At 37.8% G+C, this 11,264-nt stretch overlaps 1 long non-coding RNA gene across 1 annotated transcript; it reads right to left on the reverse strand.

Moving 5' to 3' along the window:
* Positions 1–673: 673 nt before the first annotated feature.
* Positions 674–9,073, reverse strand: LOC118354523 (uncharacterized). Its single transcript, XR_004815182.2, has 4 exons — positions 8,932–9,073; positions 6,707–6,858; positions 5,132–5,244; positions 674–1,209 (listed from the first exon to the last, which is right to left on the reverse strand). It is a non-coding gene; the product is annotated as an uncharacterized LOC118354523 (long non-coding RNA).
* Positions 9,074–11,264: the final 2,191 nt, after the last annotated feature.

The following is an 11,264-nucleotide window of genomic DNA, read 5'->3' on the forward strand; positions in this document are numbered from 1 at the left end:
TGTCCATCGTAGCTCTCTTGAAGGTACAGCAGACCCTAGGCCTAATCACTCAGCTTCAACTGTTTTCAGGAGGGCTTTCTTTGTGATTACTGCCATATATTATGAGAGCAGTAAGTCAGCTTGGATGATGGTTTACCTATATTTGTTTATGAACTGTGTTCCTCTTGTGATTTACAGCATAGAAGAGATGACGGTCTTTAGCTTTTGAACAGGTTAGTTAGGCCTGGGAAAGAAGATAGCAACTCTAAGAGCTCTTGAAAGACTCAAATCATATACCATTGAGTCCTACTCCCGAGGAAAGAAACACGACTCTTCTTTGATACTATGAGATTCATAATTATTCCTCTCTGAAAAGATATTAAGGGATATCTAAACACATAATGTGTATTTTATGTTCTGAAGCCTTCTTTTCATGCACTGCTACTTTGAATATTCCACTATTTTAAATCAAGATTAAAACAGGCTTAGGATAACTAGAGAGCATTGCCCTTAAGTAAAAGGACCTTGAGACAAAAAAATAATAATCGTCTCCCATTTGCATAATGCTTTTAATTTTTTTCAAAGCCTTTTTCATATCTATTATTTCACTTGATCTTCACAACAACCATGTGAGGCTGTTCACTTTAAAGAAATGAACTTGAAAGCAGCGAACATTTAAAACGTTTCCCCAAAATGTAGTAAAACCACAAAGAAAATTCCCAGAGCATCTATACCATCGCTCTAACTTAAACTGTATTTACTGCAAATTGTATTGAGTCAGAAGAGATGGTGGCTCGTAAATACAGTTTCTCTGTCCTGAACCACATTCAAACTGCAGTTGTTATGAATACAAAAGAGCTTTCCGAGTACATAACTGTAGTTTTGCTGCATTAAAGCAAAAAGCTGGCATTTGGACTAGAAAACAGGCTGTAACTGTGTCTGTTCTGCATGGCAAGCATCTCAGTGCCTGCCAGCAATAGGGATGGATTTACATATATTGACTCAATCCAGCATATGAGTAACGATCAATTTTCTTGATCTATTCTATTCTGTCAATCTGTGCTTTTGCTAGCAAATGAGGAGACATTGCTGTCAGCCAGAAATAGAGTTTCCTAGGCTTATGTGAGCTTTTAAGATCTCTTTTCTACTTAATTAAAAGATACATACGGTGGTTGGCAGGGAGCAGCCGGCAAGTCAAAGTAACAAAATTTGCTATGTATAGACGGGTTCCTGGAAGAAAAATCATGAAAGATGGCTAAATAAATGTAAAGGCAGACTTCCGTTTCTGAGGATAGTATATTTTTATGTCAATTCTATTAATGGTAAAGTAAATACAAAGGGACAAATACAATTTGTCTGTCAGTAGTAACCAGTAAAACTATCCTCTTCGGGAGTCACAAATTATGCTTCCAGGTAACAATATGTAAAACAAAATGCTTTTCTTTTTGGTCTCTCCTATTAATGTATCATGTTAGACTAATTCATTTGGTTTGGGCCCAGATAATTTCTGCCCCTAGCTTGTACTGGAATTTTAAGTCAGATCAAATAGTATATACAAAGCAAGTAAGAGCGTTCTCTTAAAGGACGCTAAGGAAAGCTTTACACATGTTGGACTCCTTGAAATCCCCTTTCACTTCCAACCTGCTGGTGATTCCAATGATTCTGTGAGGGCCTCGGCAATATCTGAATGCTTTTTGTAGAGTTAGTTTTATTTTATAGTAAGTAAGTGACCAAATGTTTCTGCAAGGGGGCATAGTGTTGCCAGACTTATAATTTCTACTCTGACTTCTTTCAAGTGATTTGGGGGATGAAGATTCTGAATCTGTACCCAGAGTAGGATATCATTTTTTTATACATCTGTTGGCTTTAATTAAGTAATGGACTGGCTGAGTTTGGCTTCTGTTTGTTCCTTAAGACCTTCCTGAATGCTAGTATCAAGTCCTTCTGGAAATATCTAAACAGACCAGAGGACAGATTTTAGGAATCACATGCATTAGGAAGGAGTAAATTCTGTGTTATGGTGAAGGGAACCATACCCTGAACCAGCAGTCAGGAAACCCTGGTTCTGGCCTGGCTCCTTCATTGATGAGTTCCACGGTGATGAGAAAGTGATTGCCTTTAATTGCAACTCAGGTTTTCTCATCTATGAAAGGAAGGTGTTGTAGTAGATGCATGATTTTCAAACTGAATTTAGGGGATCTCCTCAGCAGGTATCAGTGTGATAAAGTAGGTGGGACTCTGGGACCTCCATTCTTCGGGAGCCAATGTTAGCAGCTGTGCTTGTAACCATTTTATACAATGAACTTCCAATAAGATTTTGTTCAAACCAAGGTTGAAAAAGGTTCAGAATCGTGGTACTAGAGCATCCTGGCAGTTTCTTGCATCTCTAATAATCTATGGTCAGTTTGGGAACATCTTAGTCTTTTTGTCCGTTGGGTTTATGATTAAGAATTCTGTTTTCCAAATTCCAGGAATGGACTTAGAGAAGTCACCTCTAATTCTAATTGGTCATATGTGACAGATCATTTGGTTAGCTCACTGGTACAGCATCTGGCACATAGAATGAATGCAATATATAGGTATTGAATGCCTGTCCGGTCCCTAAGATTCATATTTCTCAATTTTAGCCAAAGAAACTGGTGAGCATGGCCAAAAAGAGAATGGATGCCCACAAGGGCTAGCATTTGGTACAGGAAAAACTGAGAAATAGAAAAATAAAATAAATTAAGGTGTCTGATCCTTAAGAAGCAAGAAATTGATGCAAATTCTATGTTTATTCCCTAATCCATCTCATTTGGTTTGGAAATGAAAACAGATACATGGTGCTCTTCTGAAAAAGCTCCTTTTGGAGCTACCCTCCACTGCCTCCCTGTTGACATATGGCGTTAAATATCTAATGCTGAACATTTGCCCTATGGAGACAGTAGGGTGAAAGATTTCAACCCAGTCAACACCACAAGGGCCTGTCCCAGCAGGAACTGAAAGTCACCCTAGAAAGGAAGGCAAGCACTTCTGGCTAGATGTCTCTAATGAGGATCTATAGCCATGATGGACTGTGACCTAATATGTATACTGCCTTAGGACAAGACTATCTATTCTCCAATTATGTCAGGTTTCTAATGCTCACACTTAGCTCTAACATGTTCTAACTAAGTACACTAAGAGCATTCCCTTTTAATCCATTCTTTTTTAATCTGCTTCATTTAGAACTAAGGAAATTGAGATCCAGACTGAGTATAGGACTGGCACAAGGACACGCATTTAGGTTGTAGGGCCAGACAGATATGCTTGCACTTATGCATATTCCTCATTGAAGTGATCATTATCTTTAGATATTTCATGGCTCACAGATGTGAGATGGGTCTATGAGTCAATCAGCCAGCCTATATTTACTGAGCATCTACTGTGTGTAAGGGATGGTGTTAGACACTTAAGATATAGTCATAAACAAGACACTTTCTACTTTTACAAAATTTATAATCTTATGGGAAGGATACTCAATAAAGTTCATTTGAGCAAAGGCTAAAAAGTAATGCTAAATATTGTTAGCCTAAAACAATTAAGAAGAGGATGTAACCCTATTTGGGGGACCAGGAAGGAAGAGGGAGCTGAGCAGTGAAAAGGAGACAGATAAGCATAGTTTTTTTAAAAACTTCAGATAGAAATTATCAGAGTATTTGTTTGAAATCATGTATTTCCAGGCTCCTTCTATTGGAGATTCTGATTCAGTAGATCAAGGAGTGATATCTAGGAATCTGTATTGGTAACTTTCCCATGTTGTTCTGGTAATCCACAAAGTTTGGGAAATCCTGAATGAGCACTCTAGGCAGAGGCATTGTGCATACCAAGGCAACACAATGAGGGTAGAGAGAGCCTAGGAGAAACTATTTTTGATAGAGGGCAGAGTATGATGTCCAGTGAGGATCAGGAACGATTTGCTAGAAAAATTTGTAAGTTATTGAAACTTCGAACATGACTGAGCAGAAGCTTGAGTATTGGACTGAGCAGAAGCTTGAGTATTGGGATGTGGGGGAGAGGAGGAAATTGGTGACTGCTCTACAGAAGGACCTGGATGCTGATTCCTCAGAGGTACCCCTCAAATAAAGTTTGCTTTCCTTTGTTTTAAGGATTATTTTCTTTTAGCACTAAGGAGAATCAACTGAATAAGAAGGTAATTTGTGGAAGAACCTTAGAAAGACTCCAGCCCTCTAAGATACTTCTATAAACAATGAATACAATTCTGTAGAGAATTACTTTTATGCTTACATTTCAATAAAACGTAAATAGTCATGGCAAGGGGGCTCCTCATCAACCACAAATCTGGGTGTCTTTTTGTGTGAGACACTATGCTTTTGGATTTGGGAGAGATTATGTGCACAGGAACATGAAAGATTAGGCTTGCTTTCTTTACATTTCAAGATAAGGTGTACTGTACCTTTAGGTTTTAAAATCCCTGGCAGTGGTTTGCTGGAGCCAGCTCATACTAGCTTGTGAGAACCTATCATTACCATCTCTTCACATTTTTGTTCAGTGACTTCACTAGGTACCTTAAAATTACCCATTTAGGAGCATTTACGCTGTGGAAATTAGCAATTGGCTGCCCCCCCTCTTTTTTTTTTTTTTTTTTTTTTATTGCCAAGAGCCTGTTGTTAAGCACTTACCAGCACACCACTGCCTGACAAGTATTAACATTTTTGAAATTGCGGCTCTTTCTACATGAGAGTATTTACTGACCAGAACTCCTATTAATAAAGGCTCTTTTCTCCCTACTCTCCTTTTTATTAGGGAGGAAAGTCTCCTAGAACCTTTAGTACACTGCTATTATTTTTCCTTGGTTAGACTGGTGTCCCACGGCTATTCAAGGGAGGCTGGGATAGTGAGTATCTGGCTTAGGGGAATGGGGCTGCCACATTTGGTCTAAGCCAATCCTGACTTAAACTGTGGAGCTGGACACAATAACCCTGAACAAAAATGAGGCTCTATTAGTAAGGAAGACTTTATCCTTGTCCAGAGAAAAAATATTTCCCACATTAGTAAAACAAGAGAAGGATGAATGTGGTCTCTAAGATCCAGAAGCCTGAACCATAAGAGAACTAAGTTCTCCCCGTTGTGTTTGTTTTTATTTTAATAGCTGATGGCATTTAACGCTCACCATCTTCTGGCAGTGGGTCTCCAAGTGTCCTCAGATCAGTGACATCGGCATCATCTGGGAACTTGTTGGAAATTCAGATTCTTGGGCCCCACCCAAATCTCCTGAATCAGAAGCTGTGGAGGGAGGAAGTAATGTCTAAAAGTATGATTAAGGGTGTAGCCTAGCAATCTGTGTTTAATAGGTGCTCTAGTTCATTCTGATGGATGCTAAAGCTTGAGAACTATTATCTTAAGAGTGTTATTAACTCTATCAATGTGATAAAATGAATTTCAATGAATAATAAGCACCTAGTGGTGTTAGCCACAGTGGACATAGTTGTTCATTCATTCCTTTAATAGACATATAGTGAGCACTTGCTGTTATTATCCTGTGTCATATAATCCATTGCCCACTGGCAGCCAGAATGATCTTTTTAAAATGTAAATCAAATGTGCTATTTGCTTGCTTAAAACCTTTCAGTGACTCACATAACAAGATGAAATACAAACTTGCAGTCTCCCTTAGACAAACTCTAAGTCTCTCTTAGACTCGGTTTACCTGCCTCTCCCAGCTCCTTTCTTACCTCTTTCCCCTTCCCCCCTTGCTCCTTCTACCATGCTGACCTTCTTTCTGTGGTAGATTCTATCTTATTCTAGTTCTAGCTCAAATTTCACCTTTTCAGAGAAGACTTCTAACCGCCTCATCAAACGCACCTCCTCTTGACCCCACTGTCCTTACCATGTTAGCCACTGATTTTCTTCATGGCATATATAATAATTGTATCTACTCATTTGCTTATTGTCTGGCTTTTCCACCAGAATGTAAATTCCACAAAGAGGTGCCCAACTGCCTCGTAGTACCTAAGTGGACCCTGGAACACTTGTCTTGGCACAAGTGTGTTGAATGGATTTCTAGGCATTACCCTAGATGTGCTAGAGGAAATGGAGAGCTAGAGTCAGCACTTTGGGAGAGGCATATCGTGCTTTTTTCATTTGAAATTATAATCTATTTCATTTGTGGAAACTTAAATTTACTTATAGGAAGCTCTTCAAGGAATCACAAAACTCACTTGTCTGGACAAGATCAGTTTGCTTCAAGTTGAGTTGGCAGTATGTTCATTTATTGACAGAAGATTGCCAGTAACTTGAAAAAGAATATCAAAATGTCTTATACCTTGCATCATATCAGATAAGCAAGTAACTGACTCAGAAAATTTATGATAGTCTTACAGTTGTTTTTCCCAGAGATGGTTCTGGAACTAGAAAGACGAAATCAGACTCCAGTGCCATCTAGTGGCCATATTTAGTTCCTCTAGAAATAAAATCCAATATACTCTAATAGTGATTTTTCACTTCTCATTTGGGCAAGGTATGTGTGTGTGTGCGTGTGTGTGTGTGTCTGTCTTTCTGTTCTTACATATTACTCTAGTCATTACCATGTTGATGCATATTGGTTAAATTCTAGGAAATTCACGTGGAACATTAAATCCTTTATGTTGTCATATGATAGAAATGTTCCTTATAAAATAATTGTATTAAGGGACCATTAATTATAAGCTACATAGTACTCATGAGACTGAATCCACTTGATGCTCACTTTGGTGGTAGACATTGGTGGTCACTGAGGCTAGCAGAGAACCCCAGAATTCTGATCTCCATTAACCAGCTTTCACCCTGCTTTGTTGTAAATTTAGATATCTCATCCTATTCTTGTTTTTCATCTCTTCCATTGGCTCATAGTGAGGACCTCTGCAAAAGAAATAAAATGGACAAATAAAATGGATAAATTATTTTTAAATTAAAATTAGAACCCATAAAAGTTTTTTTTTAATAAAATTATTTTCATATTCTATAGCCGTGATCTGACTTATAGGGTCTATAGAAACTAAGGGTAATTACTATTCTGGATGCATATAAAATAGACTTTGCTCTGTGCTAAACATTTTATGTACATATATCTTTATTTTTTTAAAGATTTTATTTATTTATCTGGCAGACAGAAACAAAGACAGCGAGAGAGATAATGAGAGAGTAGGAGCAGGGAGGAGAGGGAGAAGGAGGCTCCCTGCTAAGCCTGATCCCAGAACCCTGAGATCATGACCTGAGCCAAAGATGCTTAACCAAACAAGCCACCTAGACACCCATACATATATTTTATAAAGTGAACAATCCTGCAAAATATGGATGATTACTCTCTACTTTTCAAAGGCCAATAAGAGTAATAGAATTGTTGTTTGCTGAGCTCCTAATTCATGACAGATGTTTTTCATGCCTTCTTTTATTTAATCCCACAAACTTTTCAGAGATAGTATCATCTCTTGTTCAGATGAAGAAACTAAAGCTCAGAGAAATTATTTGCCCCATATCTTGTATCTGGAGACTGGAATTGAAGTCCTTCTGGCTGGCTCTATATTGTCTATTTCTACTCCTTTCTTCAGAAAGAAGTTGATTTTTAATGATTTAAAAAAATGTCTCCCTCCAGTATACAACTTATCAGATGCTCAGCAGTATGAAGGCAGGGACCATATCTGATGCCTGGCATGTAAGAACTCAGTGAGCATTTATTGAAGGAGTTGAAGGAGGGATGCTTGGGAAAGTTCCATTTCTTTAATCAGCCACTTCATTAACATTTGCTGCATAAAATATTACTGCATAGATTTATTTATTTAAATAAATTGCTTATTTAATTGCTGCATAAAATATTTTATTTTATTTATTGCTTATTTTGCTGCATAAAATATTACTCCATTATTTTATTTTTATTTTATTGCTGCATAAAATATTTTGTTTATTGCTGCATAAAATATTACTACAAAACTTACTGGCTGAAAATGACACATATTTGTTATCTCTCAGTTCCTGTGGGTCAGGAATCCAGGAGAGGTTTCTTGGGTCTCTCACAAGGCTGCAGTCAGGATTTTGGCCAAGGCTACTGTTACCCCAGTGCTCAGCTAGGGCAAGATCTGCGTCTACAGTCATTCACATGGCTGTCGGCAGACCCCAGAAGATCTGTATCATTCATGTGACCATTAGCAGACCTTATCTCACCACGAGGCTGCCTTGCCTCACAACATGGTAGATGGCTTTCCCCCGGAATGAAGTGATCCAAGAGAGAGTGAGAGAGAATGCCCAAAGATGGAAGCCATAGTTATTTTATAACCTAATCTTGGAAATGACATCTTTTCATTTGTGTTGCATTTCATTTAGAAGTGACTCATGAAATCCCTCACACCTAAGGGGAGGACATTACAAAAGGGCATGAATATTAAGAAGTGGAGATCATTGGAGGCCACCTCAGAGCTATAAGCCATGACATTAGTGGCTTATCCATTGAGTATTAAGCCTTGAAACCACTCTGTAATATTACAGATCAGGACCTTTTCCCATATTAACCAAGAATGTTTTATAATCTAGCAGGGGCTAGATAATACATTGAAGAGCTAGTTCTGGTGCTAGACAAACTAGATCCAAATCCAAGCTCCTTCACTTCCTATGATCCTGTTGATACCTCCATTCCTTATCTATGAAGTAGGCATTATAACAATGTTTACCTCCTAAGTCTATCATGAGGATTAAATTAGATAATATCAGTAAATTACTAAGTACAGCAAGTACAGCATCTGACACATGAGAACAGCAACATATTCCAGCTAATACAGACTAAATATCCTTGTGAATTTGTTTTTTCTTTCCCTAGAATATTTCTTCGGTATTGTATGCTTTATTTTTCTCAGTTTAATCCTAGTAAGGTGGTAGATTTGATACATTTGTTCCCATTTTAAATATTTAACATTTGAGACACATAAAAATTGAATGACTTACCAGTACATGTTGAAGGCCAGCCTGCCATCCAGTTTTTCTTTTGCCCAACTAATTTCTCTTTCCCAATTTTTTTCCTTTTTTCTTTTCTTCCCTTCTTTTCTTTTTCTTTTCTCTTCTTTTTCTTTCTCTCCCCTCCCCTCTCCCTTCCTTTTCTTTCTTTCTTTCTTTCTTTCTTTCTTTCTTTCTTTCTTTCTTTCTTTCTTTCTTTCTTTCTCTCTTTCTTATTTCTTATATCTGAGAGGCATGGGCATGGGACATCCTCCCTACTCATGACTATATACGTTTGGTATTGTTGTCACAGAGCTGTTAGAATCACCTAAGTACTTAAACCAAAACTTGTTTTAGAACAGACAGAGTCATATTTTGAATGTCATAAAAGAACTATCTATAAACTAACTGTACTATATGTACCACATTCTAAACTGTACTATTATGGTAGCTTAAGAAACCCACATCCTGGCTTCAGTTCCTCATTCTATGAGTATGGTTTTTCTGTTAAGTTAATGAAAAACAACCTCACGAGACTCAGATTGTATCCTTTAATTTGAGAATGGTCTACCAAAAGGCCTAGGAGACTTTCTTATGATAAATTCCAAATGATATTTTACCTAAGCCAACAATAAAACTCTGTAATAGAGACATTGAACCACAAATACATTCCCATTTAATTCCTATTATTGTCCAAGTCCTCAACCCTTTCTCTCCCTTTCCCTCCCAGAAAACCCCAAAGTCAAGCCAAACAATCATGAAGAAAACATTGTTGACTGTGTGTCATAATCACATCTGTCTTCAGAAACAGAGGACTCTATTCCCCAGATATTAGACAGAGCCCTGAATCATTTTAACTTATGAAGCTCATCTATTCAGAAGAAAGGTCATTTTATTATTGAAGCTCAGTGTTTCCTTCTCTCTATTGCCTCTTTACAAAATAAACAAACAGCTTCTCTGAGCAAGCTATGGCAAACCTGTGCTACTAAAGCTGTTCTCTCCTAAATGATTATAGACTTCTTCTAAGCCCTCATTGTCAGGCCTCACATATGTATGTGAACTATTTCTCTTTTAGGACTTTCACTTGTTGGAATAAAGCATACTGTAGTATGCTTTGGAGGGATTAGAAGGAGAAAAATGAGAGAAGGCAGGAGAGAGGTCATTATAAATAAAGAATGGGTAAAAACAATGTTTGAAGGATTTATGTCTATTTTTTTAATTATTGGAAATCTAAGAGAAAACAAAGCTCTTAACACCTGTGGAATATCAAACAAAGTATTCAATGCCACATAAATGTTCAAAAAAGGGAAACCTTTCAAGGTTATCTTTGTAAGGTTCTTTATGTCCCTTCCCTGGGCTAACAGACTTAGTTCTTCTGGAAGGCCTCCAAATACAATAGGTCATCACCACCCCTGGTGTCCATGTCCAGCCCTACAGCCGGAGTAAGAGATCATGTCACCACTATGACCTTTCTGGGGGCTGACCTAATAGAACACTGTGTTCTTCAGAGTTGTTAAAGACTTAAGAGCATATGTATCAAAACAGCAGTGTCACTGTTAAAAAAGTGTCTGTCTCTGTATGTGTACCTGTTAAGTCCTTATATATACAAAGATACACAGATAAGCATAAGTATGTATAGATGTAAATATCTATTTATCTGTCTGTAATCAGTGACCTTTAAGTATAGGCCCATGGGCAGGCCACATCTGAAGTATTGTATACAGCCCTAGGCCATTTTATAAGGGTCCTACACAAATTAAAAAATGCCCAGAGAAGCAATGTAGGCTAAAGAAATATCTGGAAACTACTCGGTAGAATGCACAGTGGAAGAAAGTAGGCACAGCCTTGGAGAAAGTAGGCCATTGCCTTGGAGAAGTGAAGATAGAACAAAAGCAGAGTCCAGAGTAACTTTCAAATACTAGATCAGTGTCATCTGAAGAATGGAAAGACTGACTATGTATCACTCTAAGAGCAGAGCTAGAACAACTCGCAGAAGTCACCAACAGGAAGATTGGTCTTCAAAACTTGATGGGATTTCTATCAACTCTAGAATGTAGCTCAACGATCAGACCAGTCAACTCAGCTGTCCCACCAGTCCCACTAATTGGGGCATCTTGCCCATGTAACAGTTTAAGGAATAATGCTGAATGCTTTTCAGAAATCCATGCTCAGGTCATCTATGATGTACTGCTGATCCAGCAGACTCATGACAGTGATATAATAATGATGATAATAATAACAATGATAATAACAAACAATTATATAGCATGCTTGCTCTGTGCCAGGCCCTATGCATTTACTTTACCTATCAAAGATTACAGTCTCATAAGGATATTTAACTCCTG

This window comes from Canis lupus, chromosome 4, assembly GCF_003254725.2.
Source record: "Canis lupus dingo isolate Sandy chromosome 4, ASM325472v2, whole genome shotgun sequence".
Taxonomy (NCBI): domain Eukaryota; kingdom Metazoa; phylum Chordata; class Mammalia; order Carnivora; family Canidae; genus Canis; species Canis lupus.